We start from the raw sequence: 26,912 nt of genomic DNA on the forward strand, positions 1-26,912 counted from the left end.
CTCTGTGAGAAGTTGGCCTGGTAGGGGATGTTTCCAATTCTGGAACCACCTACTACCTGACCAAACAATCCCCTTATGGTGTCTGGTTGTAAGTCAACCTTATTAGACAAGCTATCCTAGGGGTAGCATGGACTAAGCAGCCTAAAGGCTTAACTTAAGAGGTCGTGTTAAGCGAGCTGTTTTACCACATACAATCCTGTAATACCAAATGAAAGGACACCACACAAGTATATATTATAAAAATATATGTGTTTATTACTAAAAACAATCCCCAGTATTCTTTATGAATAAAGGGGCACAAGCGTTAAATCAAAAAGCACTGTTTAAACATACAAGTTGCACAATTATGGATGAGGGCAGGGGGCCACTCAAACCATATACTAAACAAGTGGTATAAGAGAGGCCACTCGAGCAGTGGTTAGGCCTAGGGCCTAGGGAATCGCTGGGAGCAGTCAGGACAAGCAATGCTGAAGTCAGGAATGGCCCTCGGGATTCGGGAGATGTGCGGAAAGCGCACGCATGCACCAATGTTAACCAATGGTGCGTAAAAGTCAAAGAGTTAAAGTTTAAGGACACTTCCGCTGAACATAGAGGAACAAAACTTAACACACAGACCCTAGAGGTGTGCACCAGTGTGGGAACACCGGCGGAGCAAAGTTACCTCACCCACAGGAAGTGGGTGCACAGGGTCGAAGTGGCGTCGGGTTTTGACACGCAGGCTCTTGGTGCTTGAAGCTGAAAGGGCTGCAGGCAGGGTGAAGACGAAGTGTCCGGTGGAGTCCAAGGGTGGACTCAAGTTGTAGAGTACCTGAAAGCAGAGGGGACAGAGTCTGGGTCACTCAGCAGTGACCAGGGTGGAACCAGGACGGAACCAGGCAATGTCGGGCGCAATCAGGTGGTCGTCGAGGCGCTTCTCTTCGCTGTCACGTGGGCTCTGGGGCATCTGCGACGTCCAGGAGCAGGTCACGATCTGTCCCACGCAGGCTCTCACCGTCGGTGCAGTCGGCTTCCGGTTTGGAGCAAACAAGCCTTGGTAAGAGCAATCCACGCGGGATTGGAAGATGGCGTCTCACTCGGACCAGGAAGGTCAGAGTCGGGGCTCCCTTTCAGGGGAGCTGGTGTGGATCTGGAGCAACCAGAATCACGAGTCTTCTTTTGTAGTTCATCGGCACAGGGACCACAAGCCAGCTGGCAAGTGACCGGGCCAACGCATTGAGCCAAATCGTGCCAAAGGGCCCCACGCAGCACTCGTCGAGTGTGGAGGGCTGAACTTCGGCTCAGGAGTAGCTCAGGGTGGGGGCTTCTCAAACCCCGGTGTACAGCTTCGAGGGTCACTCGTGGGCTGCACGGTCAGCGTCTCGTGGTCACTTCAAGATGGCGTGCCCCACGCTTCCGGTCGCCTCCACGGGTCTCAGCTTTGCAGGGACTGTGGATCGGGCTGTTAGAAGCTGGGCAGGCTTGATCTCGTCGATCTCAGTCGCTCGAGTTCCGGCGGGAACTGCAACTAAGTAGACGTCGAGGGCTGGATGGTGCCTGCTGCTGCAGGGTGGTCACTCCTTGACCACAAGGGAGATTCTTCGGGCTTCCACGTTGAGATGGAGGGCGAAGGGTCCAGAATATCGTTTCAAATGTTTCTTCCAGGAAATCTGATGTGCATTGGCACTGCTCCCACTCTTATTCGAATCTGGTGGGCGTGATTACCTGCTAGGTCCCCTCCTATGGGTGGGACCCAGGAAGTGGGTGGATACACCCCCTTCCTTTGATCCAGGCCGCCCTGGCACGAGGGCTGGAGTGCCCCAGAACCGGTTTGGCCGGATTATGCAAGGGGCAGCCTTGTGCGCCCCAGGCAGTGTCTGGTTTCTTTCAAACCTCCCTGCTACAATACACTATCTCCTGTCTGGCGGCGGTGACACCCTCCTGTGACAGGAAACCCTTTGTCCAGGACCCCCTTGACTGGGTTTCGGTCAGCTCCAGGGGTCCAGACATTTGTCTGTGGCAGAGGCATCCATTTTGTGGATCTTAAGGCCTTTGGAGAAATCAACCGCATTAAAGTGAAGTAACATGTCTTACCCCTCTAGAGGGGTGGAATGCCATCCCCGTCGCCAGAACTGGCGAGGGGATGGTATTCCAAAGCGTATGACACCTTACACGACATGTTTTGATAAAGCCAAACCAGAGTTGCTAAATAACCGCGAGGATTATAAGGCACTTAATAGTATATGGTATGGCATTATCCTGAAACAGCTTAGGGATTTGTTCCCGACGGCTGCAGACAGGCCCAGCTCATGCTAGAGCTCCATCTCACATAAAAACCATGCACCCAGCCTCCAGGATTGGTGAGGCCTGTCTATAGGAGTGGCTCACAGGTTTACATGTGTCCAGATATAGGTTTAGACATAGGTATACTATATCTAAGCAAGGGGTGTGTACACCACCTTACCCCAGCTGAGTGATCAGCCAGTTGTGTCAATTTAAGAACCAGCCAGGGGTGGCAAAAGATATGCTGCAGCCCCTGGTAGGCCTTAGTGGCTCCTGTGCCCTGTGCACCTATAGTGCATTCTACAGGGGCTGACAAGGAGTCCATTTCCAATTGGTATGTGCCTATAGCACATGTGTCATTAATTTAGTGAGAGAACAGCAGGCTGGGGGTCTGATCAGCAGGCCCACAGCCTCAGTAGTCGAAAACCAGTGAAGCAAAAAGCAAAAATTTGGGGTGACCATAGGATAGCAGACCCTACTCTCCTACACAACCCCCCCCCCAAACGCAGGGACATTAAACTAACCTTGACCAGATAAGTCTTCATGTTCTAAGTGGAAGTACCTGGAGAGACCATCTGCATTACCATGGTCAGTCCCTGGGCGGTGCTCCACTGTAAAGTCCATCCCCTGTAGGGAAATGGACCACCTGAGCAGTTTGGGATTTTCACCCTTCATCTGATTAAGCCATAAGAGGGGCTTATGGTCTGTTTGCACCAGGAAGTGAGTTCCAAACAAGTAGGACCTCAACTTCTTTAATGCCCAAACCACAGCAAAGGCCTCCCTCTCAATGGCTGACCAACGTTTTTCTCTTGGGGTTAGCCTCCTGCTAATGAAAGCAATTGGCTGGTCTTGACCATCTTGATTAAGTTGTGAGAGTACAGCTCCCACCCCCAACTCAGAAGCATCTGTCTGAACAATGAACTGTTTGGAGTAGTCAGGACTCTTTAGGATAGGTGCAGAGCACATGGCCTTCTTCAGGTCTTCAAATGCCTTCTGACAGCTAACTGTCCACTGAACCTTTTTTGGCATCTTCTTGGATGTCAAGTCATTTAATGGTGTCACTATAGACCCATAGTTTTTCACAAACTTTCTGTAATACCCAGTCAGGCCCAAGAAGGCTCTGACTTGTGTCTGGGTAACTGGAGGAGCCCAGTCCTGTATGGCCTGGATTTTGCTTTCCAGTGGCTGAACCTGGCCTCCACCTACTAGGTGGCCCAGGTATACAACCTTACTCTGCCCTATCTGGCACTTTGTGGCCTTGATAGTTAGGCCTGCCTTTTGCAGGGCCTCCAAAACTTTCTTCAGGTGGATCAGGTGATCCTCCCAGGTGGAGCTAAAGACAGCAATATCATCCAGATAAGCTGCACAAAAGTCATCCAACCCAGTAAGGACTTGGTTCACCAACCTTTGAAAAGTGGCAGGTGCATTCTTCAAACCAAAGGGCATTACCACAAACTGATAATGCCCACTAGGGGTAGAGAATGCTGTCTTGGCCTTTGACTCCTCAGCTAGTCTGATTTGCCAGTAGCCAGCTGTCAGATCAAATGTGCTCAGAAACTTGGCAGAAGCCAATCTGTCAATGAGCTCATCTGCTCTTGGAATGGGGTGAGCATCTGTCCTAGTGACAGCATTGAGACCCCTGTAATCCACGCAAAACCTCATTTCTCTCTTACCATCTTGGGTATGAGGTTTTGGCACCAGGACTACTGGGCTGGCCCATGGGCTCTCTGATGGCTCAATCACTCCAAGCTCCAACATCTTTTGCACCTCAGCCTTGATGCAATCCCTGACATGATCAGGTTGCCTGTAGATCTTATTCTTGACAGGCAGACTGTCACCAGTGTCCACAACATGGGTACACCAGTCAGTTTGGCTGGGTGTGAGTGAAAACATTTGCCTGTGAGCCTGCAAAACTTGTCTGCAGTCCCTCTGTTGCTGGTCAGTGAGGCTGCCTGCCAAGGCTACTCCATCAACTGAACCATCATCAGGGTTCTGGGAAAGCAGGTCTGGGAGAGGGTCACTCTCTTCCTCCTGTTCCCCATCTGTGGCCATGAGCAAGCTCATGTCCTCCCTGTCTACAAATGCTTTCAAGCGATTCACATGGATTACCCTGTGAGGGCTCCTGGGGGTTCCAAAGTCTACCAAGTAAGTGACTTCCCCTTTCTTCTCAATAATAGGATAGGGTCCACTCCATTTGTCTTGGAGTGCTGCTGGAGCCACTGGCTCCAGTACCCATACCTTCTGTCCTGGTTGGAACTCTACCAGTACAGCCTTTTGGTCATGCCAAGCTTTCTGCAATTCTTGGCTGGCCTCCAGGTTTTTGGATGCTCTTTCCATGTACTCAGCCATCCTGGAGCGGAGACCAAGTACATAGTCCACTATGTCTAGTTTGGGCTTTTTGAGAGGTAACTCCCATCCTTCCTTCACCAAACACAATGGACCTCTCACAGGGTGGCCAAACAAAAGTTCAAAAGGGCTGTAGCCAACCCCCTTCTGTGGGACCTCTCTGTAAGCAAAGAGCAGGCAGGGTAAAAGAATGTCCCATTTCCGCCTGAGCTTCTCTGGTAATCCTTTTATCATGCCTTTAAGGGTCTTGTTAAATCTCTCCACAAGCCCATTGCATTGTGGATGATATGGGGTGGTAAACTTATAGTTTACTCCACATTCCTTCCACATTGCTTTTAGATAGCTGGACATAAAATGTGTCCCTCTATCTGATAGTACCTCCTTAGGAAAGCCCACTCTTGAGAAAACTGCAATGAGGGCTTTTGCCACCACAGGTGCTGTGGTGGTCCTTAGGGGAATAGCCTCTGGGTACCTGGTGGCATGATCCACTACCACCAGTATGAATCTGTTCCCAGATGCTGTTTGGGGGTCCATTGGACCCACAATATCAATTCCAACTCTCTCAAAGGGGACCCCCACCACAGGTAGTGGTATTAGGGGGGCCTTTGTTGTGCCACCTGACTTACCACTGGCTTGGCAAGTGACACAGGAGCGACAAAACTCCTTGACATCCTCTGACATGTGAGGCCAGTGAAAGTGTGGAACAAGCCTGTCCCACGTCTTGTTCTGGCCTAAGTGTCCTGCAAGGGGAATATCATGGGCCAAGGTAAGGAGGAATCCCCTAAACTGCAGAGGTATCACCAACCTCCTGGTCATGCCAGGCTTGGGGGCTCTAGCCTCTGAGTAAAGGAGTCCCTCATCCCAATACACAGTATGGGTACCTTGGGCATCCCCAGCAGCCTCAGCAGCAGCCTGCTGTCTGAGGGGTTCAAGGGAAGGGCAATCTAATTGAGCCTGCCTCAGGTCTGCCCTTGAGGGTCCCCCTGTCCCCAGAAACTCAACCTGGTCAGGTTCAAGCTCCTCAGAGACAGTCTCCTCTTGGACTGCAGAATCAGTTTCCTCTGAAACCTGATCCTCAACCTGGGGCAAGGTGGAAGGCGAGGCCTTTCCTCTCTTGCTCCTTCTCTTGGGTTGTGGCTGGTCTATTGTCTCAAGATCCACCACTGGTTCAGGAAGGCACTTCTTAGCCTGAGCCCTTGTCATGGCAAGGACATGCTCTGAAATCCCTAGCATTTCTGCATGAGTCCTGTACTCCACTTCTGACCATGCTGAGCTTTCAAGGTCATTGCCTAACAGACAGTCTACTGGTAGGTCTGCACTCACCACAACCTTCTTTAGGCCATCAACCCCTCCCCAGGAGAAGTTCACAACTGCCACACTATGGGAGGTAGTGGAGTTGCTTGCATTGGTTACTAGGTAGCTCTCTCCTAGTACAATCTGTCCAGGGTCCACAAAGCCAGGGGTCACCATGGTGACACTAGCACATGTGTCCCTGTAAGCTTGAGCCAGTTTCTCATTTATTAAGGGAGTCTGCCTGTATTTGCCCAGGTTAGTGGGGCTTACTGCAGTGGGCAACTCAATGTCCACATCATACAGGAGAACTGCCTGTGTAGGGACTCTGACTAGGCCAGATCCTACTTCAATACCCAGGGTCAACCCAGCTACACCCTTGGACTGTGTTCCACCACTGCTTACTGTACTTGGGGTTGCAGTTGCTTTAGGAGCTGTAGTGGTGGGAACTGGATTTGCCTTGGTGCACTCACTGCCCCAGTGTGAAACTGATTTGCAGGTATTACACCAAGGTGTCTTTGGACCTTTGTTCTTCTTCTTCTTGTTACCATTTTGGGAACCACCCTCCTTACTATTAGTTTGGGGGCCTGAAGACTTCTGGTCTTTTTCTTTATCTTTCTGATTCTGATTACCACCCTTCTGGTCTGTTTTCTTCTGGTCACCACCTTGGTTCTGGGGTTTCTGCTTAATCCTTGTTCTGACCCATTTGTCTGCCTTCTTTCCCAATTCTTGGGGAGAGGTCAGATCAGAGTCAATAAGGTATTGATGCAACAGCTGGTTTGTACAGTTATTAAGGATCTGTTCTCTCATCATAAGATTGTACAATCCTGTATAGTCTGAAACTTTACTTCCCTGTAACCAACCCTCCAAAGCCTTAGTGGCACACTCCACAAAATCAGTCCAGTCTTGAGTCTGTGCTTTCTGGGTGTCTCTGAACAACAACCTGTATTGCTCAGTGGTTAGGCCATACCCTTCAATGAGAGCACTCTTCAAAACAGAGTAGTTTTTGGCATCCTCAGGTCTAACTGTGAGGAGCCTGTCCCTCCCTTTCTCAGAAAAGGAGTACCACAAAATTGCAGCCCACTGATTCTCAGGAACCTGCTGTACCATGCAGGCTCTCTCAAGAGCAGTCATCCATTTGTGGATGTCATCCCCTTCTTTAAAGGGGGGCACAATTTTGGTCAGGTTTCTATTATCATAGGCCCTGTCTTTTTCTCTTGGAAAATTGCTGCCACCAGTGACATCTAAGCCACTTAATTTCTGCTCTCTTGCCAAGGCAAGTTTAGCTTGAGCTAAGGTAAGCTTAGCTTGACTCAGGGCTACCTCCTCTCTCTCTATCTGGAGTCTGACAGCCCTCATTCTAGCCCTATGCTCAGCTTTCTGAGAAGCACTCATGCCTCTCTCTGATTCTCTGGAGGCACTAGAAAGATGAGAGTCCCCTGAGGGAGATCTCACTCTTCTGTTGCCTGGGAGAATCGTATGTTGGGTTCTGGGGAGGTGCTGGCCCTCTCCATTCCCCAGTAGGTCCAAGTTGGCCTGGCTAAGCCTACCAACTGGAACCTGGCTACCCTGATCCTGTACTTCTAAGTCCCCAGCATCTGAGTCCTCATCCAAGTCATCATCATCCTCCTCTTCAAGGGGATCAACTGCAGGGGGGTTCCCTCCAGTTCCTGTATCTAGGGAAGCTGCTTTAGCCTTCTCTAAGTCATCCTGTTCTAGGATTTCTACCAGGGTCAGGCAGGTGGGGCTTCTGCCCCTTTTTAACCCTCTTGCTTTGCACAAGGCAATCAAGTCTCTGCGGGTTAGTTTGTCATATCCAAAAGTTGCCTGGGTAGGGTCAACTGTCACAGGACTAGACCCTGAGGCCTTTCCTGTGTCAGACATGGTTACTAGTGAGGTGTAAGTGGTGCACTTACCTACACTAAGTGTTTTCCTACTGGACCTTGCTAGTGAGTTGTAGTCAGGGGTGTGCTACTCCCTTCAACCTACAACTACTAAGTTCAGTAGAACTTAATATGCTAAGCTTTTGATTTTATATGTACCTAGAGGTACTTGATGTGATCTTTCAATTTGATATAAAGATTGCAATGGTAAAACAACAGCAAGCTCAAATCCGCACCGCTGCTCACCAATGTGAGAAGTTGGCCTGGTAGGGGATGTTTCCAATTCTGGAACCACCTACTACCTGACCAAACAATCCCCTTATGGTGTCTGGTTGTAAGTCAACCTTATTAGACAAGCTATCCTAGGGGTAGCATGGACTAAGCAGCCTAAAGGCTTAACTTAAGAGGTCGTGTTAAGCGAGCTGTTTTACCACATACAATCCTGTAATACCAAATGAAAGGACACCACACAAGTATATATTATAAAAATATATGTGTTTATTACTAAAAACAATCCCCAGTATTCTTTATGAATAAAGGGGCACAAGCGTTAAATCAAAAAGCACTGTTTAAACATACAAGTTGCACAATTATGGATGAGGGCAGGGGGCCACTCAAACCATATACTAAACAAGTGGTATAAGAGAGGCCACTCGAGCAGTGGTTAGGCCTAGGGCCTAGGGAATCGCTGGGAGCAGTCAGGACAAGCAATGCTGAAGTCGGGAATGGCCCTCGGGATTCGGGAGATGTGCGGAAAGCGCACGCATGCACCAATGTTAACCAATGGTGCGTAAAAGTCAAAGAGTTAAAGTTTAAGGACACTTCCGCTGAACATAGAGGAACAAAACTTAACACACAGACCCTAGAGGTGTGCACCAGTGTGGGAACACCGGCGGAGCAAAGTTACCTCACCCACAGGAAGTGGGTGCACAGGGTCGAAGTGGCGTCGGGTTTTGACACGCAGGCTCTTGGTGCTTGAAGCTGAAAGGGCTGCAGGCAGGGTGAAGACGAAGTGTCCGGTGGAGTCCAAGGGTGGACTCAAGTTGTAGAGTACCTGAAAGCAGAGGGGACAGAGTCTGGGTCACTCAGCAGTGACCAGGGTGGAACCAGGACGGAACCAGGCAATGTCGGGCGCAATCAGGTGGTCGTCGAGGCGCTTCTCTTCGCTGTCACGTGGGCTCTGGGGCATCTGCGACGTCCAGGAGCAGGTCACGATCTGTCCCACGCAGGCTCTCACCGTCGGTGCAGTCGGCTTCCGGTTTGGAGCAAACAAGCCTTGGTAAGAGCAATCCACGCGGGATTGGAAGATGGCGTCTCACTCGGACCAGGAAGGTCAGAGTCGGGGCTCCCTTTCAGGGGAGCTGGTGTGGATCTGGAGCAACCAGAATCACGAGTCTTCTTTTGTAGTTCGTCGGCACAGGGACCACAAGCCAGCTGGCAAGTGACCGGGCCAACGCGTTGAGCCAAATCGTGCCAAAGGGCCCCACGCAGCACTCGTCGAGTGTGGAGGGCTGACCTTCGGCTCAGGAGTAGCTCAGGGTGGGGGCTTCTCAAACCCCGGTGTACAGCTTCGAGGGTCACTCGTGGGCTGCACGGTCAGCGTCTCGTGGTCTGTAGGAAGGTGGCTACCTGACTATGGTTACCCCAGATTTTTTGCCTGTGTTTAGCTGTTTTTTTTGACTTAGTTGACCTGGTTCCCTGCTAATCAGGGCCCCAGGCCATCTGCTCTCTCTGTAAAATGGATTCCATGTACCCTAGGTACATACCAATTGGAAATGGACTCCTTGTCAGCCCCTGTAGAATGCACTATAGGTGCACAGGGCACAGGAGCCACTAAGGCCTACCAGGGGCTGCAGCATATCTTTTGCCACCCCTGGCTGGTTCTTAAATTGACACAACTGGCTGATCACTCAGCTGGGGTAAGGTGGTGTACACACCCCTTGCTTAGATATAGTATACCTATGTCTAAACCTATATCTGGACACATGTAAACCTGTGAGCCACTCCTATAGACAGGCCTCACCAATCCTGGAGGCTGGGTGCATGGTTTTTATGTGAGATGGAGCTCTAGCATGAGCTGAGCCTGTCTGCAGCCGTCGGGAACAAATCCCTAAGCTGTTTCAGGATAATGCCATACCATATACTATTAAGTGCCTTATAATCCTCGCGGTTATTTAGCAACTTTGGTTTGGCTTTATCAAAACATGTCGTGTAAGGTGTCATACGCTTTGGAATACCATCCCCTCGCCAGTTCTGGCGACGGGGATGGCATTCCACCCCTCTAGAGGGGTAAGACATGTTACTTTACTTTAATGCGGTTGATTTCTCCAAAGACCTTAAGATCCACAAAATGGATGCCTCTGCCACAGACAAATGTCTGGACCCCTGGAGCTGACCGAAACCCAGTCAAGGGGGTCCTGGACAAAGGGTTTCCTGTCACAGGAGGGTGTCACCGCCCTCCAGACAGGAGATAGTGTATTGTAGCAGGGAGGTTTGAAAGAAACCAGACACTGCCTGGGGCGCACAAGGCTGCCCCTTGCATAATCCGGCCAAACCGGTTCTGGGGCACTCCAGCCCTCGTGCCAGGGCGGCCTGGATCAAAGGAAGGGGGTGTATCCACCCACTTCCTGGGTCCCACCCCTAGGAGGGGACCTAGCAGGTAATCACGCCCACCAGATTCGAATAAGAGTGGGAGCAGTGCCAATGCACATCAGATTTCCTGGAAGAAACATTTGAAACGATATTCTGGACCCTTCGCCCTCCATCTCAACGTGGAAGCCCGAAGAATCTCCCTTGTGGTCAAGGAGTGACCACCCTGCAGCAGCAGGCACCATCCAGCCCTCGACGTCTACTTGGTTGCAAATCCCGCCGGAACTCGAGCGACTGAGATCGACGAGATCAAGCCTGCCCAGCTTCTAACAGCCCGATCCACAGTCCCTGCAAAGCTGAGACCCGTGGAGGCGACCGGAAGCGTGGGGCACGCCATCTTGAAGTGACCACGAGACGCTGACCGTGCAGCCCACGAGTGACCCTCGAAGCTGTACACCGGGGTTTGAGAAGCCCCCACCCTGAGCTACTCCTGAGCCGAAGTTCAGCCCTCCACACTCGACGAGTGCTGCGTGGGGCCCTTTGGCACGATTTGGCTCAACGCGTTGGCCCGGTCACTTGCCAGCTGGCTTGTGGTCCCTGTGCCGACGAACTACAAAAGAAGACTCGTGATTCTGGTTGCTCCAGATCCACACCAGCTCCCCTGAAAGGGAGCCCCGACTCTGACCTTCCTGGTCCGAGTGAGACGCCATCTTCCAATCCCGCGTGGATTGCTCTTACCAAGGCTTGTTTGCTCCAAACCGGAAGCCGACTGCACCGACGGTGAGAGCCTGCGTGGGACAGATCGTGACCTGCTCCTGGACGTCGCAGATGCCCCAGAGCCCACGTGACAGCGAAGAGAAGCGCCTCGACGACCACCTGATTGCGCCCGACATTGCCTGGTTCCGTCCTGGTTCCACCCTGGTCACTGCTGAGTGACCCAGACTCTGTCCCCTCTGCTTTCAGGTACTCTACAACTTGAGTCCACCCTTGGACTCCACCGGACACTTCGTCTTCACCCTGCCTGCAGCCCTTTCAGCTTCAAGCACCAAGAGCCTGCGTGTCAAAACCCGACGCCACTTCGACCCTGTGCACCCACTTCCTGTGGGTGAGGTAACTTTGCTCCGCCGGTGTTCCCACACTGGTGCACACCTCTAGGGTCTGTGTGTTAAGTTTTGTTCCTCTAGGTTCAGCGGAAGTGTCCTTAAACTTTAACTATTTGACTTTTACGCACCATTGGTTAACATTGGTGCATGCGTGCGCTTTCCGCACATCTCCCGAATCCCGAGGGCCATTCCCGACTTCAGCATTGCTTGTCCTGACTGCTCCCAGCGATTCCCTAGGCCCTAGGCCTAACCACTGTTCGAGTGGCCTCTCTTATACCACTTGTTTAGTATATGGTTTGAGTGGCCCCCTGCCCTCATCCATAATTGTGCAACTTTGTATGTTTAAACAGTGCTTTTGATTTAACGCTTGTGCCCCTTTATTCATAAAGAATACTGGGGATTGTTTTTAGTAATAAACACATATATTTTTATAATATATACTTGTGTGGTGTCCTTTCATTTGGTATTACAGGATTGTATGTGGTAAAACAGCTCGCTTAACACGACCTCTTAAGTTAAGCCTTTAGGCTGCTTAGTCCATGCTACCACTAGGATAGCTTGTCTAATAAGGTTGACTTACAACCAGACACCATAAGGGGATTGTTTGGTCAGGTAGTAGGTGGTTCCAGAATTGGAAACATCCCCTACCAGGCCAACTTCTCACATTGGTGAGCAGCGGTGCGGATTTGAGCTTGCTGTTGTTTTACCATTGCAATCTTTATATCAAATTGAAAGATCACATCAAGTACCTCTAGGTACATATAAAATCAAAAGCTTAGCATATTAAGTTCTACTGAACTTAGTAGTTGTAGGTTGAAGGGAGTAGCACACCCCTGACTACAACTCACTAGCAAGGTCCAGTAGGAAAACACTTAGTGTAGGTAAGTGCACCACTTACACCTCACTAGTAACCATGTCTGACACAGGAAAGGCCTCAGGGTCTAGTCCTGTGACAGTTGACCCTACCCAGGCAACTTTTGGATATGACAAACTAACCCGCAGAGACTTGATTGCCTTGTGCAAAGCAAGAGGGTTAAAAAGGGGCAGAAGCCCCACCTGCCTAATCCTGGTAGAAATCCTAGAACAGGATGACTTAGAGAAGGCAAAAGCAGCTTCCCTAGATACAGGAACTGGAGGGAACCCCCCTGCAGTTGATCCCCTTGAAGAGGAGGATGATGATGACTTGGATGAGGACTCAGATGTTGAGGACTTAGGAGTACAGGATCAGGGTAGCCAGGTTCCAGTTGGTAGGCTTAGCCAGGCCAACTTGGACCTACTGGGGAATGGAGAGGGCCAGCACCTCCCCAGAACCCAACATATGATTCTCCCAGGCAACAGAAGAGTGAGATCTCCCTCAGGGGACTCTCATCTTTCTAGTGCCTCCAGAGAATCAGAGAGAGGCATGAGTGCTTCTCAGAAAGCTGAGCATAGGGCTAGAATGAGGGCTGTCAGACTCCAGATAGAGAGAGAGGAGGTAGCCCTGAGTCAAGCTAAGCTTACCTTAGCTCAAGCTAAACTTGCCTTGGCAAGAGAGCAGAAATTAAGTGGCTTAGATGTCACTGGTGGCAGCAATATTCCAAAAGAGAAACCCAGGTCCTATGATAGTAGAAACCTGACAAAGATTGTGCCCCCCTTCAAAGAAGGGGATGACATCCACAAATGGATGACTGCTCTTGAGAGAGCCTGCATGGTACAGCAGGTTCCTGAGGAACAGTGGGCAGCAATCTTATGGTACTCCTTTTCAGAGAAAGGGAGAGATAAGCTCCTCACTGTTAGACATGAGGATGCAAACAAATACAAAGTCCTGAAGAGTGTTCTGATAGATGGGTTTGGCTTAACCACTGAACAGTACAGGTTGAAGTTCAGAGATACCCAGAAGACACAGACTCAGGACTGGACTGATTTTGTAGATTGTGCTACTAAGGCTCTGGAGGGTTGGCTACATGGCAGCAAAGTACATGACTTTACAGGATTGTATAATTTGATTATGAGGGAGCAGATCCTAAGTAATTGTCAGAACCAGCTCTTACACCAGCACCTGGTAGACTCTGATCTGACCTCTCCCCAAGAATTGGGAAAGAAGGCAGACAAATGGGTCAGAACCAGGATTAGGCCTAAGAATCAGGACAATAACCAGAAGAAGGAGTCTACCAAGCCTCAAGATAAGGGTGGGGATAAAAGTAAAGAAAAGACTTCCCCAGGGCCCCAAAACTCCAAGGATGGGGGTGGGTCCCAAGACACTTCTTCAACTGAGAAAAAGCCTTATTGTTATGCCTGTAAACAGGTGGGGCATTACAAAACAGACAACTGTTGTCCCAAGAATAACAATAAAGAAAATATACCTCCAAAGCCAGCTTCCACACCTCCTGTTACTGTCAGCAGTAATCCCCCAGGAAGTGGAAGCACACCCAGGAATCTGGGTGGGTTTACGGTTGGAGCTCAGGTGGACCCTGGCCTATCCAGGTCCCCATCACCCAATGATCTTGTTTATGAGACTGGCATGGGGTTTGCCAACTTCTCTGCTTGCCCAAATACTTTGAGCAAGTATAGACAAGAACCCATCATCAATGGTTTGAAAGTTGAAGCTTTTAGAGACACAGGGGCTAGCATCACCATGGTGGCTGATGGCATAGTCCCCTCTAAGCAACTTTTACCTGGTGCCACATACCAGGTTACAAACATTGATGGAATCCAAACAAATCATCCCATGGCAGTAGTAAGTCTCAGCTGGGGAGGTGTCATTGGCCCAAAGAGAGTGGCAGTGTCACCAAACTTGCCTGTAGACTGCCTACTTGGTAATGATTTGGAGATCTCAGCCTGGGCTGAGGTTGAACAGGAAACCCATTCTAGAATGGTGAATTCCAATGGAAAGGTTAGTGGGGCTGTAATGGCTACAGCCCCAATTCAAGATGTCCTTCCTGAAAAGGTTGGTAGGGCTGAGAAACTCTCTGCCCCATCTTTAGCAAAAGCTCTTCCTGAACAGAATAGCAAAGCTGTTATGATAACAGCAGAAACCCAAACTGAGTCTCCTCCTGAAAAGGTTGGTGGGGCTGTGATGGCCACAGCCCAAACTCAAACTGACACGTGTGTTGTGAAACCTGAAATGATGGATAACTCCACACAAACTGAGAGCATGGAGGAGGAAGAGAAATCTCCCCCTCACCAGACTTTAGGACAGGATCAGCCTCCTCAGGGAACTGATCTTACCCCTGATGAAGGAACTGCCCCAGAGGTGGTTGGGCCTAGCCTGACAGAACCTCTGATGTCAGTGGACCCTTCTCAGGTGGGACCCAGTCTGGAGCAGGTAACCTGCCCCTCTCTACCTTGCCTTAGCCAGCCGAGGGCTGCAGAGGACAAGAAGGACAGTGAGATCCAGAGGGCCCCCTGTCAAATAAAGCACCCCCATCAAAAGATTAGGTGCACCAAAACTAGTAGCCCTAGTAAGGTGAAAACTTTAAAAACTCCTGAGGGAGCCCCCTTAAAAACAGTTAGGGACCTCCCACAGATGGATTCTGTTGGGCACAGCCAAACCTGGGACCCAAGGGGCCCAAACCTGAACTGTCCCTCCAGCAAGCCAAACAGAGGGACCCAGCCTCCAGCTTTAGGTAGCCAGAGGTTGACCCTGAGAGCACAGTGCAACTCAGTTAAAGAGAGAAAGGCACACATGGTGGAAGATAATTGGAGGAAGCTAAGCCCTAAATTAGTAGAGCCTCGCTTCAATACTCCATATCCAAACCAGCCTTTAACTTTGCATAAACACACCCAAGGTAGTGATTCCCTATGGTGGAGACCCTCTAATACCCAAAGGGTGAGGGACTGCTTAGTGGACCATGAGACAGGGGGTACCCATGCTAGTGCAGGTACTTCCTTATATGGCCACTCAGGCAATATAGGCTTACCTGGCCAAGGATAGCCTTATCTCCTTTCGTTTGGGGGGGGGTTATGTAGGAAGGTGGCTACCTGACTATGGTTACCCCAGATTTTTTGCCTGTGTTTAGCTGGTTTTTTTGACTTAGTTGACCTGGTTCCCTGCTAATCAGGGCCCCAGGCCATCTGCTCTCTCTGTAAAATGGATTCCATGTACCCTAGGTACATACCAATTGGAAATGGACTCCTTGTCAGCCCCTGTAGAATGCACTATAGGTGCACAGGGCACAGGAGCCACTAAGGCCTACCAGGGGCTGCAGCATATCTTTTGCCACCCCTGGCTGGTTCTTAAATTGACACAACTGGCTGATCACTCAGCTGGGGTAAGGTGGTGTACACACCCCTTGCTTAGATATAGTATACCTATGTCTAAACCTATATCTGGACACATGTAAACCTGTGAGCCACTCCTATAGACAGGCCTCACCAATCCTGGAGGCTGGGTGCATGGTTTTTATGTGAGATGGAGCTCTAGCATGAGCTGAGCCTGTCTGCAGCCGTCGGGAACAAATCCCTAAGCTGTTTCAGGATAATGCCATACCATATACTATTAAGTGCCTTATAATCCTCGCGGTTATTTAGCAACTTTGGTTTGGCTTTATCAAAACATGTCGTGTAAGGTGTCATACGCTTTGGAATACCATCCCCTCGCCAGTTCTGGCGACGGGGATGGCATTCCACCCCTCTAGAGGGGTAAGACATGTTACTTTACTTTAATGCGGTTGATTTCTCCAAAGACCTTAAGATCCACAAAATGGATGCCTCTGCCACAGACAAATGTCTGGACCCCTGGAGCTGACCGAAACCCAGTCAAGGGGGTCCTGGACAAAGGGTTTCCTGTCACAGGAGGGTGTCACCGCCCTCCAGACAGGAGATAGTGTATTGTAGCAGGGAGGTTTGAAAGAAACCAGACACTGCCTGGGGCGCACAAGGCTGCCCCTTGCATAATCCGGCCAAACCGGTTCTGGGGCACTCCAGCCCTCGTGCCAGGGCGGCCTGGATCAAAGGAAGGGGGTGTATCCACCCACTTCCTGGGTCCCACCCCTAGGAGGGGACCTAGCAGGTAATCACGCCCACCAGATTCGAATAAGAGTGGGAGCAGTGCCAATGCACATCAGATTTCCTGGAAGAAACATTTGAAACGATATTCTGGACCCTTCGCCCTCCATCTCAACGTGGAAGCCCGAAGAATCTCCCTTGTGGTCAAGGAGTGACCACCCTGCAGCAGCAGGCACCATCCAGCCCTCGACGTCTACTTGGTTGCAGTTCCCGCCGGAACTCGAGCGACTGAGATCGACGAGATCAAGCCTGCCCAGCTTCTAACAGCCCGATCCACAGTCCCTGCAAAGCTGAGACCCGTGGAGGCGACCGGAAGCGTGGGGCACGCCATCTTGAAGTGACCACGAGACGCTGACCGTGCAGCCCACGAGTGACCCTCGAAGCTGTACACCGGGGTTTGAGAAGCCCCCACCCTGAGCTACTCCTGAGCCGAAGTTCAGCCCTCCACACTCGACGAGTGCTGCGTGGGGCCCTTTGGCACGATTTGGCTCAACGCGTTGGCCCGGTCACTTGCCAGCTGGCTTGTGGTCCCTGTGCCGATGAACTACAAAAGAAGACTCGTGATTCTGGTTGCTCCAGATCCACACCAGCTCCCCTGAAAGGGAGCCCCGACTCTGACCTTCCTGGTCCGAGTGAGACGCCATCTTCCAATCCCGCGTGGATTGCTCTTACCAAGGCTTGTTTGCTCCAAACCGGAAGCCGACTGCACCGACGGTGAGAGCCTGCGTGGGACAGATCGTGACCTGCTCCTGGACGTCGCAGATGCCCCAGAGCCCACGTGACAGCGAAGAGAAGCGCCTCGACGACCACCTGATTGCGCCCGACATTGCCTGGTTCCGTCCTGGTTCCACCCTGGTCACTGCTGAGTGACCCAGACTCTGTCCCCTCTGCTTTCAGGTACTCTACAACTTGAGTCCACCCTTGGACTCCACCGGACACTTCGTCTTCACCCTGCCTGCAGCCCTTTCAGCTTCAAGCACCAAGAGCCTGCGTGTCAAAACCCGACGCCACTTCGACCCTGTGCACCCACTTCCTGTGGGTGAGGTAACTTTGCTCCGCCGGTGTTCCCACACTGGTGCACACCTCTAGGGTCTGTGTGTTAAGTTTTGTTCCTCTAGGTTCAGCGGAAGTGTCCTTAAACTTTAACTATTTGACTTTTACGCACCATTGGTTAACATTGGTGCATGCGTGCGCTTTCCGCACATCTCCCGAATCCCGAGGGCCATTCCCGACTTCAGCATTGCTTGTCCTGACTGCTCCCAGCGATTCCCTAGGCCCTAGGCCTAACCACTGTTCGAGTGGCCTCTCTTATACCACTTGTTTAGTATATGGTTTGAGTGGCCCCCTGCCCTCATCCATAATTGTGCAACTTTGTATGTTTAAACAGTGCTTTTGATTTAACGCTTGTGCCCCTTTATTCATAAAGAATACTGGGGATTGTTTTTAGTAATAAACACATATATTTTTATAATATATACTTGTGTGGTGTCCTTTCATTTGGTATTACAGGATTGTATGTGGTAAAACAGCTCGCTTAACACGACCTCTTAAGTTAAGCCTTTAGGCTGCTTAGTCCATGCTACCACTAGGATAGCTTGTCTAATAAGGTTGACTTACAACCAGACACCATAAGGGGATTGTTTGGTCAGGTAGTAGGTGGTTCCAGAATTGGAAACATCCCCTACCAGGCCAACTTCTCACATGGTCACTTCAAGATGGCGTGCCCCACGCTTCCGGTCGCCTCCACGGGTCTCAGCTTTGCAGGGACTGTGGATCGGGCTGTTAGAAGCTGGGCAGGCTTGATCTCGTCGATCTCAGTCGCTCGAGTTCCGGCGGGAACTGCAACTAAGTAGACGTCGAGGGCTGGATGGTGCCTGCTGCTGCAGGGTGGTCACTCCTTGACCACAAGGGAGATTCTTCGGGCTTCCACGTTGAGATGGAGGGCGAAGGGTCCAGAATATCGTTTCAAATGTTTCTTCCAGGAAATCTGATGTGCATTGGCACTGCTCCCACTCTTATTCGAATCTGGTGGGCGTGATTACCTGCTAGGTCCCCTCCTATGGGTGGGACCCAGGAAGTGGGTGGATACACCCCCTTCCTTTGATCCAGGCCGCCCTGGCACGAGGGCTGGAGTGCCCCAGAACCGGTTTGGCCGGATTATGCAAGGGGCAGCCTTGTGCGCCCCAGGCAGTGTCTGGTTTCTTTCAAACCTCCCTGCTACAATACACTATCTCCTGTCTGGAGGGCGGTGACACCCTCCTGTGACAGGAAACCCTTTGTCCAGGACCCCCTTGACTGGGTTTCGGTCAGCTCCAGGGGTCCAGACATTTGTCTGTGGCAGAGGCATCCATTTTGTGGATCTTAAGGCCTTTGGAGAAATCAACCGCATTAAAGTGAAGTAACATGTCTTACCCCTCTAGAGGGGTGGAATGCCATCCCCGTCGCCAGAACTGGCGAGGGGATGGTATTCCAAAGCGTATGACACCTTACACGACATGTTTTGATAAAGCCAAACCAGAGTTGCTAAATAACCGCGAGGATTATAAGGCACTTAATAGTATATGGTATGGCATTATCCTGAAACAGCTTAGGGATTTGTTCCCGACGGCTGCAGACAGGCCCAGCTCATGCTAGAGCTCCATCTCACATAAAAACCATGCACCCAGCCTCCAGGATTGGTGAGGCCTGTCTATAGGAGTGGCTCACAGGTTTACATGTGTCCAGATATAGGTTTAGACATAGGTATACTATATCTAAGCAAGGGGTGTGTACACCACCTTACCCCAGCTGAGTGATCAGCCAGTTGTGTCAATTTAAGAACCAGCCAGGGGTGGCAAAAGATATGCTGCAGCCCCTGGTAGGCCTTAGTGGCTCCTGTGCCCTGTGCACCTATAGTGCATTCTACAGGGGCTGACAAGGAGTCCATTTCCAATTGGTATGTGCCTATAGCACATGTGTCATTAATTTAGTGAGAGAACAGCAGGCTGGGGGTCTGATCAGCAGGCCCACAGCCTCAGTAGTCGAAAACCAGTGAAGCAAAAAGCAAAAATTTGGGGTGACCATAGGATAGCAGACCCTACTCTCCTACACCCTCTCCCAGACCTGCTTTCTCAGAACCCTGATGATGGTTCAGTTGATGGAGTAGCCTTGGCAGGCAGCCTCACTGACCAGCAACAGAGGGACTGCAGACAAGTTTTGCAGGCTCACAGGCAAATGTTTTCACTCACACCCAGCCAAACTGACTGGTGTACCCATGTTGTGGACACTGGTGACAGTCTGCCTGTCAAGAATAAGATCTACAGGCAACCTGATCATGTCAGGGATTGCATCAGGGCTGAGGTGCAAAAGATGTTGGAGCTTGGAGTGATTGAGCCATCAGAGAGCCCATGGGCCAGCCCAGTAGTCCTGGTGCCAAAACCTCATACCCAAGATGGTAAGAGAGAAATTAGGTTTTGCGTGGATTACAGGGGTCTCAATGCTGTCACTAGGACAGATGCTCACCCCATTCCAAGAGCAGATGAGCTCATTGACAGATTGGCTTCTGCCAAGTTTCTGAGCACATTTGATCTGACAGCTGGCTACTGGCAAATCAGACTAGCTGAGGAGTCAAAAGCCAAAACAGCATTCTCTACCCCTAGTGGACATTATCAGTTTGTGGTAATGCCCTTTGGTTTGAAGAATGCACCTGCCACTTTCCAAAGGTTGGTGAACCAAGTCCTTACTGGGTTGGATGACTTTTGTGCAGCTTATCTAGATGATATTGCTGTATTTAGCTCCACCTGGGAGGATCACCTGATCCACCTGAAGAAAGTTTTGGAGGCCCTGCAAAAGGCAGGCCTAACTATCAAGGCCACAAAGTGCCAGATAGGGCAGAGTAAGGTTGTATACCTGGGCCACCTAGTAGGTGGAGGCCAGGTTCAGCCACTGGAAAGCAAAATCCAGGCCATACAGGACTGGGCTCCTCCAGTGTGAGAAGTTGGCCTGGTAGGGGATGTTTCCAATTCTGGAACCACCTACTACCTGACCAAACAATCCCCTTATGGTGTCTGGTTGTAAGTCAACCTTATTAGACAAGCTATCCTAGTGGTAGCATGGACTAAGCAGCCTAAAGGCTTAACTTAAGAGGTCGTGTTAAGCGAGCTGTTTTACCACATACAATCCTGTAATACCAAATGAAAGGACACCACACAAGTATATATTATAAAAATATATGTGTTTATTACTAAAAACAATCCCCAGTATTCTTTATGAATAAAGGGGCACAAGCGTTAAATCAAAAGCACTGTTTAAACATACAAAGTTGCACAATTATGGATGAGGGCAGGGGGCCACTCAAACCATATACTAAACAAGTGGTATAAGAGAGGCCACTCGAACAGTGGTTAGGCCTAGGGCCTAGGGAATCGCTGGGAGCAGTCAGGACAAGCAATGCTGAAGTCGGGAATGGCCCTCGGGATTCGGGAGATGTGCGGAAAGCGCACGCATGCACCAATGTTAACCAATGGTGCGTAAAAGTCAAATAGTTAAAGTTTAAGGACACTTCCGCTGAACCTAGAGGAACAAAACTTAACACACAGACCCTAGAGGTGTGCACCAGTGTGGGAACACCGGCGGAGCAAAGTTACCTCACCCACAGGAAGTGGGTGCACAGGGTCGAAGTGGCGTCGGGTTTTGACACGCAGGCTCTTGGTGCTTGAAGCTGAAAGGGCTGCAGGCAGGGTGAAGACGAAGTGTCCGGTGGAGTCCAAGGGTGGACTCAAGTTGTAGAGTACCTGAAAGCAGAGGGGACAGAGTCTGGGTCACTCAGCAGTGACCAGGGTGGAACCAGGACGGAACCAGGCAATGTCGGGCGCAATCAGGTGGTCGTCGAGGCGCTTCTCTTCGCTGTCACGTGGGCTCTGGGGCATCTGCGACGTCCAGGAGCAGGTCACGATCTGTCCCACGCAGGCTCTCACCGTCGGTGCAGTCGGCTTCCGGTTTGGAGCAAACAAGCCTTGGTAAGAGCAATCCACGCGGGATTGGAAGATGGCGTCTTACTCGGACCAGGAAGGTCAGAGTCGGGGCTCCCTTTCAGGGGAGCTGGTGTGGATCTGGAGCAACCAGAATCACGAGTCTTCTTTTGTAGTTCGTCGGCACAGGGACCACAAGCCAGCTGGCAAGTGACCGGGCCAACGCGTTGAGCCAAATCGTGCCAAAGGGCCCCACGCAGCACTCGTCGAGTGTGGAGGGCTGAACTTCGGCTCAGGAGTAGCTCAGGGTGGGGGCTTCTCAAACCCCGGTGTACAGCTTCGAGGGTCACTCGTGGGCTGCACGGTCAGCGTCTCGTGGTCACTTCAAGATGGCGTGCCCCACGCTTCCGGTCGCCTCCACGGGTCTCAGCTTTGCAGGGACTGTGGATCGGGCTGTTAGAAGCTGGGCAGGCTTGATCTCGTCGATCTCAGTCGCTCGAGTTCCGGCGGGAACTGCAACCAAGTAGACGTCGAGGGCTGGATGGTGCCTGCTGCTGCAGGGTGGTCACTCCTTGACCACAAGGGAGATTCTTCGGGCTTCCACGTTGAGATGGAGGGCGAAGGGTCCAGAATATCGTTTCAAATGTTTCTTCCAGGAAATCTGATGTGCATTGGCACTGCTCCCACTCTTATTCGAATCTGGTGGGCGTGATTACCTGCTAGGTCCCCTCCTATGGGTGGGACCCAGGAAGTGGGTGGATACACCCCCTTCCTTTGATCCAGGCCGCCCTGGCACGAGGGCTGGAGTGCCCCAGAACCGGTTTGGCCGGATTATGCAAGGGGCAGCCTTGTGCGCCCCAGGCAGTGTCTGGTTTCTTTCAAACCTCCCTGCTACAATACACTATCTCCTGTCTGGAGGGCGGTGACACCCTCCTGTGACAGGAAACCCTTTGTCCAGGACCCCCTTGACTGGGTTTCGGTCAGCTCCAGGGGTCCAGACATTTGTCTGTGGCAGAGGCATCCATTTTGTGGATCCTAAGGTCTTTGGAGAAATCAACCGCATTAAAGCAAAGTAACATGTCTTACCCCTCTAGAGGGGTGGAATGCCATCCCCGTCGCCAGAACTGGCGAGGGGATGGTATTCCAAAGCGTATGACACCTTACACGACATGTTTTGATAAAGCCAAACCAAAGTTGCTAAATAACCGCGAGGATTATAAGGCACTTAATAGTATATGGTATGGCATTATCCTGAAACAGCTTAGGGATTTGTTCCCGACGGCTGCAGACAGGCTCAGCTCATGCTAGAGCTCCATCTCACATAAAAACCATGCACCCAGCCTCCAGGATTGGTGAGGCCTGTCTATAGGAGTGGCTCACAGGTTTACATGTGTCCAGATATAGGTTTAGACATAGGTATACTATATCTAAGCAAGGGGTGTGTACACCACCTTACCCCAGCTGAGTGATCAGCCAGTTGTGTCAATTTAAGAACCAGCCAGGGGTGGCAAAAGATATGCTGCAGCCCCTGGTAGGCCTTAGTGGCTCCTGTGCCCTGTGCACCTATAGTGCATTCTACAGGGGCTGACAAGGAGTCCATTTCCAATTGGTATGTGCCTATAGCACATGGAATCCATTTTACAGAGAGAGCAGATGGCCTGGGGCCCTGATTAGCAGGGAACCAGGTCAACTAAGTCAAAAAACCAGCTAAACACAGGCAAAAAATCTGGGGTAACCATAGTCAGGTAGCCACCTTCCTACATAACCCCCCCCCAAACGAAAGGAGATAAGGCTATCCTTGGCCAGGTAAGCCTATATTGCCTGAGTGGCCATATAAGGAAGTACCTGCACTAGCATGGGTACCCCCTGTCTCATGGTCCACTAAGCAGTCCCTCACCCTTTGGGTATTAGAGGGTCTCCACCATAGGGAATCACTACCTTGGGTGTGTTTATGCAAAGTTAAAGGCTGGTTTGGATATGGAGTATTGAAGCGAGGCTCTACTAATTTAGGGCTTAGCTTCCTCCAATTATCTTCCACCATGTGTGCCTTTCTCTCTTTAACTGAGTTGCACTGTGCTCTCAGGGTCAACCTCTGGCTACCTAAAGCTGGAGGCTGGGTCCCTCTGTTTGGCTTGCTGGAGGGACAGTTCAGGTTTGGGCCCTTTGGGTCCCAGGTTTGGCTGTGCCCAACAGAATCCATCTGGGGGAGGTCCCTAACTGTTTTTAAGGGGGCTCCCTCAGGAGTTTTTAAAGTTTTCACCTTACTAGGGCTACTAGTTTTGGTGCACCTAATCTTTTGATGGGGGTGCTTTATTTGACAGGGGGCCCTCTGGGTCTCACTGTCCTTCTTGTCCTCTGCAGCCCTGGGCTGGCTAAGGCAAGGGAGAGAGGGGCAGGTTACCTGCTCCAGACTGGGTCCCACCTGAGAAGGGTCCACTGACATCAGAGGTTCTGTCAGGCTAGGCCCAACCACCTCTGGGGCAGTTCCTTCATCAGGGGTAAGATCAGTTCCCTGAGGAGGCTGATCCTGTCTTAAAGTCTGGTGAGGGGGAGATTTCTCTTCCTCCTCCATGCTCTCAGTTTGTGTGGAGTTATCCATCATTTCAGGTTTCACAACACACGTGTCAGTTTGAGTTTGGGCTGTGGCCATCACAGCCCCACCAACCTTTTCAGGAGGAGACTCAGTTTGGGTTTCTGCTGTTATCATAACAGCTTTGCTATTCTGTTCAGGAAGAGCTTTTGCTAAAGATGGGGCAGGGAGTATCTCCGCCCTACCAACCTTTTCAGGAAGGACATCTTGAATTGGGGCTGTAGCCATTACAGCCCCACTAACCTTTCCATTGGAATTTACCATTCTAGAATGGATTTCCTGTTCAACCCCAGCCCAGGCTGAGATTTCTAAATCATTACCCAGTAGACAGTCTACAGGCAAGTTTGGGGACACTGCCACTCTCTTTGGGCCAGTGACACCTCCCCAGCTGAGACTTACTACTGCCATGGGATGATTTGTTTGGATGCCATCAATGTTTATTACCTGGTATGTGGCACCAGGTAAAAGTTGCTTAGAGGGGACTATGCCATCAGCCACCATGGTGATGCTAGCCCCTGTGTCTCTAAAAGCTTCAACTCTTAAACCATTGATGATGGGTTCTTGTCTATACTTGCTCAAAGTATTTGGGCAAGCAGAGAAGTTGGCAAACCCCATGCCAGCCTCATAAACAAGATCATTTGGTGATGGGGACCTGGATAGGCCAGGGTCCACCTGATTTCCAAAAGTAAACCCACCCAGATTCCTGGGTGTGCTTCCACTCCCTGGGGGATTACTGCTGACAGTAACAGGAGGTGTTGAAGCTGGCTTTGGAGGTATATTTTCTTTATTGTTATTCTTGGGACAACAGCTGTCTGTTTTGTAATGCCCCACCTGTTTACAGGGATAACAATAGGGTTTTTTCTCAGTTGAAGAAGTGTCTTGGGACCCACCCCCATCCTTGGAGTTTTGGGGCCCTGGGGAAGTCTTTTCTTTACTTTTATCCCCACCCTTATCTTGAGGCTTGGTAGACTCCTTCTTCTGGTTACTGTCCTGATTCTTAGGCCTAATCCTGGTTCTGACCCATTTGTCTGCCTTCTTTCCCAATTCTTGGGGAGAGGTCAGATCAGAGTCTACCAGGTGCTGGTGTAAGAGCTGGTTCTGACAATTACTTAGGATCTGCTCCCTCATAATCAAATTATACAATCCTGTAAAGTCATGTACTTTGCTGCCATGTAGCCAACCCTCCAGAGCCTTAGTAGCACAATCTACAAAATCAGTCCAGTCCTGAGTCTGTGTCTTCTGGGTATCTCTGAACTTCAACCTGTACTGTTCAGTGGTTAAGCCAAACCCATCTATCAGAACACTCTTCAGGACTTTGTATTTGTTGGCATCCTCATGTCTGACAGTGAGGAGCTTGTCCCTCCCTTTCTCTGAAAAGGAGTACCATAAGATTGCTGCCCACTGTTCCTCAGGAACCTGCTGTACCATGCAGGCTCTCTCAAGAGCAGTCATCCATTTGTGGATGTCATCCCCTTCTTTGAAGGGGGGCACAATCTTTGTCAGGTTTCTACTGTCATAGGACCTGGGTTTCTCTTTAGGAATATTGCTGCCACCAGTGGCATCTAAGCCACACAATTTCTGCTCTCTTGCCAAGGCAAGTTTAGCTTGAGCCAAGGCTACCTCCTCCCTCTCTATCTGGAGTTTGACAGCCCTCATTCTGGCCCTATGTTCTAGCTTTTGAGAAGCACCCATGCTTCTCTGTGATTCTCTGGAGGCACTAGAAATATGAGAGTCCCCTGAGGGGGATCTCACTCTTCTGTTGCCTGGGAGAATCATATGTTGGGTTCTGGGGAGGTGCTGGCCCTCTCCATTCCCCAGTAGGTCCAAGTTGGCCTGGCTAAGCCTACCAACTGGAACCTGGCTACCCTGATCCTGTACTTCTAAGTCCTCAACTTCTGAGTCCTCATCCAAGTCATCATCATCCTCCTCTTCAGGGGGATCAACTGCAGGGGGGTTCCCTTCAGTTCCTGTATCTAGGGAAGCTGCTTTTGCCCTCTCTAAGTCATCCTGTTCTAGGAGTTCTATCAGGGTCAGGCAGGTGGGGCTTCTGCCCCTTTTTAACCCTCTTGCTTTGCACAAGACAATCAAGTCTCTGCGGGTTAGTTTGTCATATCCAGAAGTTGCCTGGGTAGGGTCAACTGTCACAGGACTAGACCCTGAGGCCTTTCCTGTGTCGGACATGGTTACTAGTGAGGTGTAAGTGGTGCACTTACCTACACTAAGTGTTTTCCTACTGGACCTTGCTAGTGAGTTGTAGTCAGGGGTGTGCTACTCCCTTCAACCTACAACTACTAAGTTCAGTAGAACTTAATATGCTAAGCTTTTGATTTTATATGTACCTAGAGGTACTTGATGTGATCTTTCAATTTGATATAAAGATTGCAATGGTAAAACAACAGCAAGCTCAAATCCGCACCGCTGCTCACCAATGTGAGAAGTTGGCCTGGTAGGGGATGTTTCCAATTCTGGAACCACCTACTACCTGACCAAACAATCCCCTTATGGTGTCTGGTTGTAAGTCAACCTTATTAGACAAGCTATCCTAGTGGTAGCATGGACTAAGCAGCCTAAAGGCTTAACTTAAGAGGTCGTGTTAAGCGAGCTGTTTTACCACATACAATCCTGTAATACCAAATGAAAGGACACCACACAAGTATATATTATAAAAATATATGTGTTTATTACTAAAAACAATCCCCAGTATTCTTTATGAATAAAGGGGCACAAGCGTTAAATCAAAAGCACTGTTTAAACATACAAAGTTGCACAATTATGGATGAGGGCAGGGGGCCACTCAAACCATATACTAAACAAGTGGTATAAGAGAGGCCACTCGAACAGTGGTTAGGCCTAGGGCCTAGGGAATCGCTGGGAGCAGTCAGGACAAGCAATGCTGAAGTCGGGAATGGCCCTCGGG

Source organism: Lissotriton helveticus (assembly GCF_964261635.1).
Source record: "Lissotriton helveticus chromosome 1_1 unlocalized genomic scaffold, aLisHel1.1 SUPER_1_unloc_35, whole genome shotgun sequence".
In the NCBI taxonomy this organism is placed as follows: domain Eukaryota; kingdom Metazoa; phylum Chordata; class Amphibia; order Caudata; family Salamandridae; genus Lissotriton; species Lissotriton helveticus.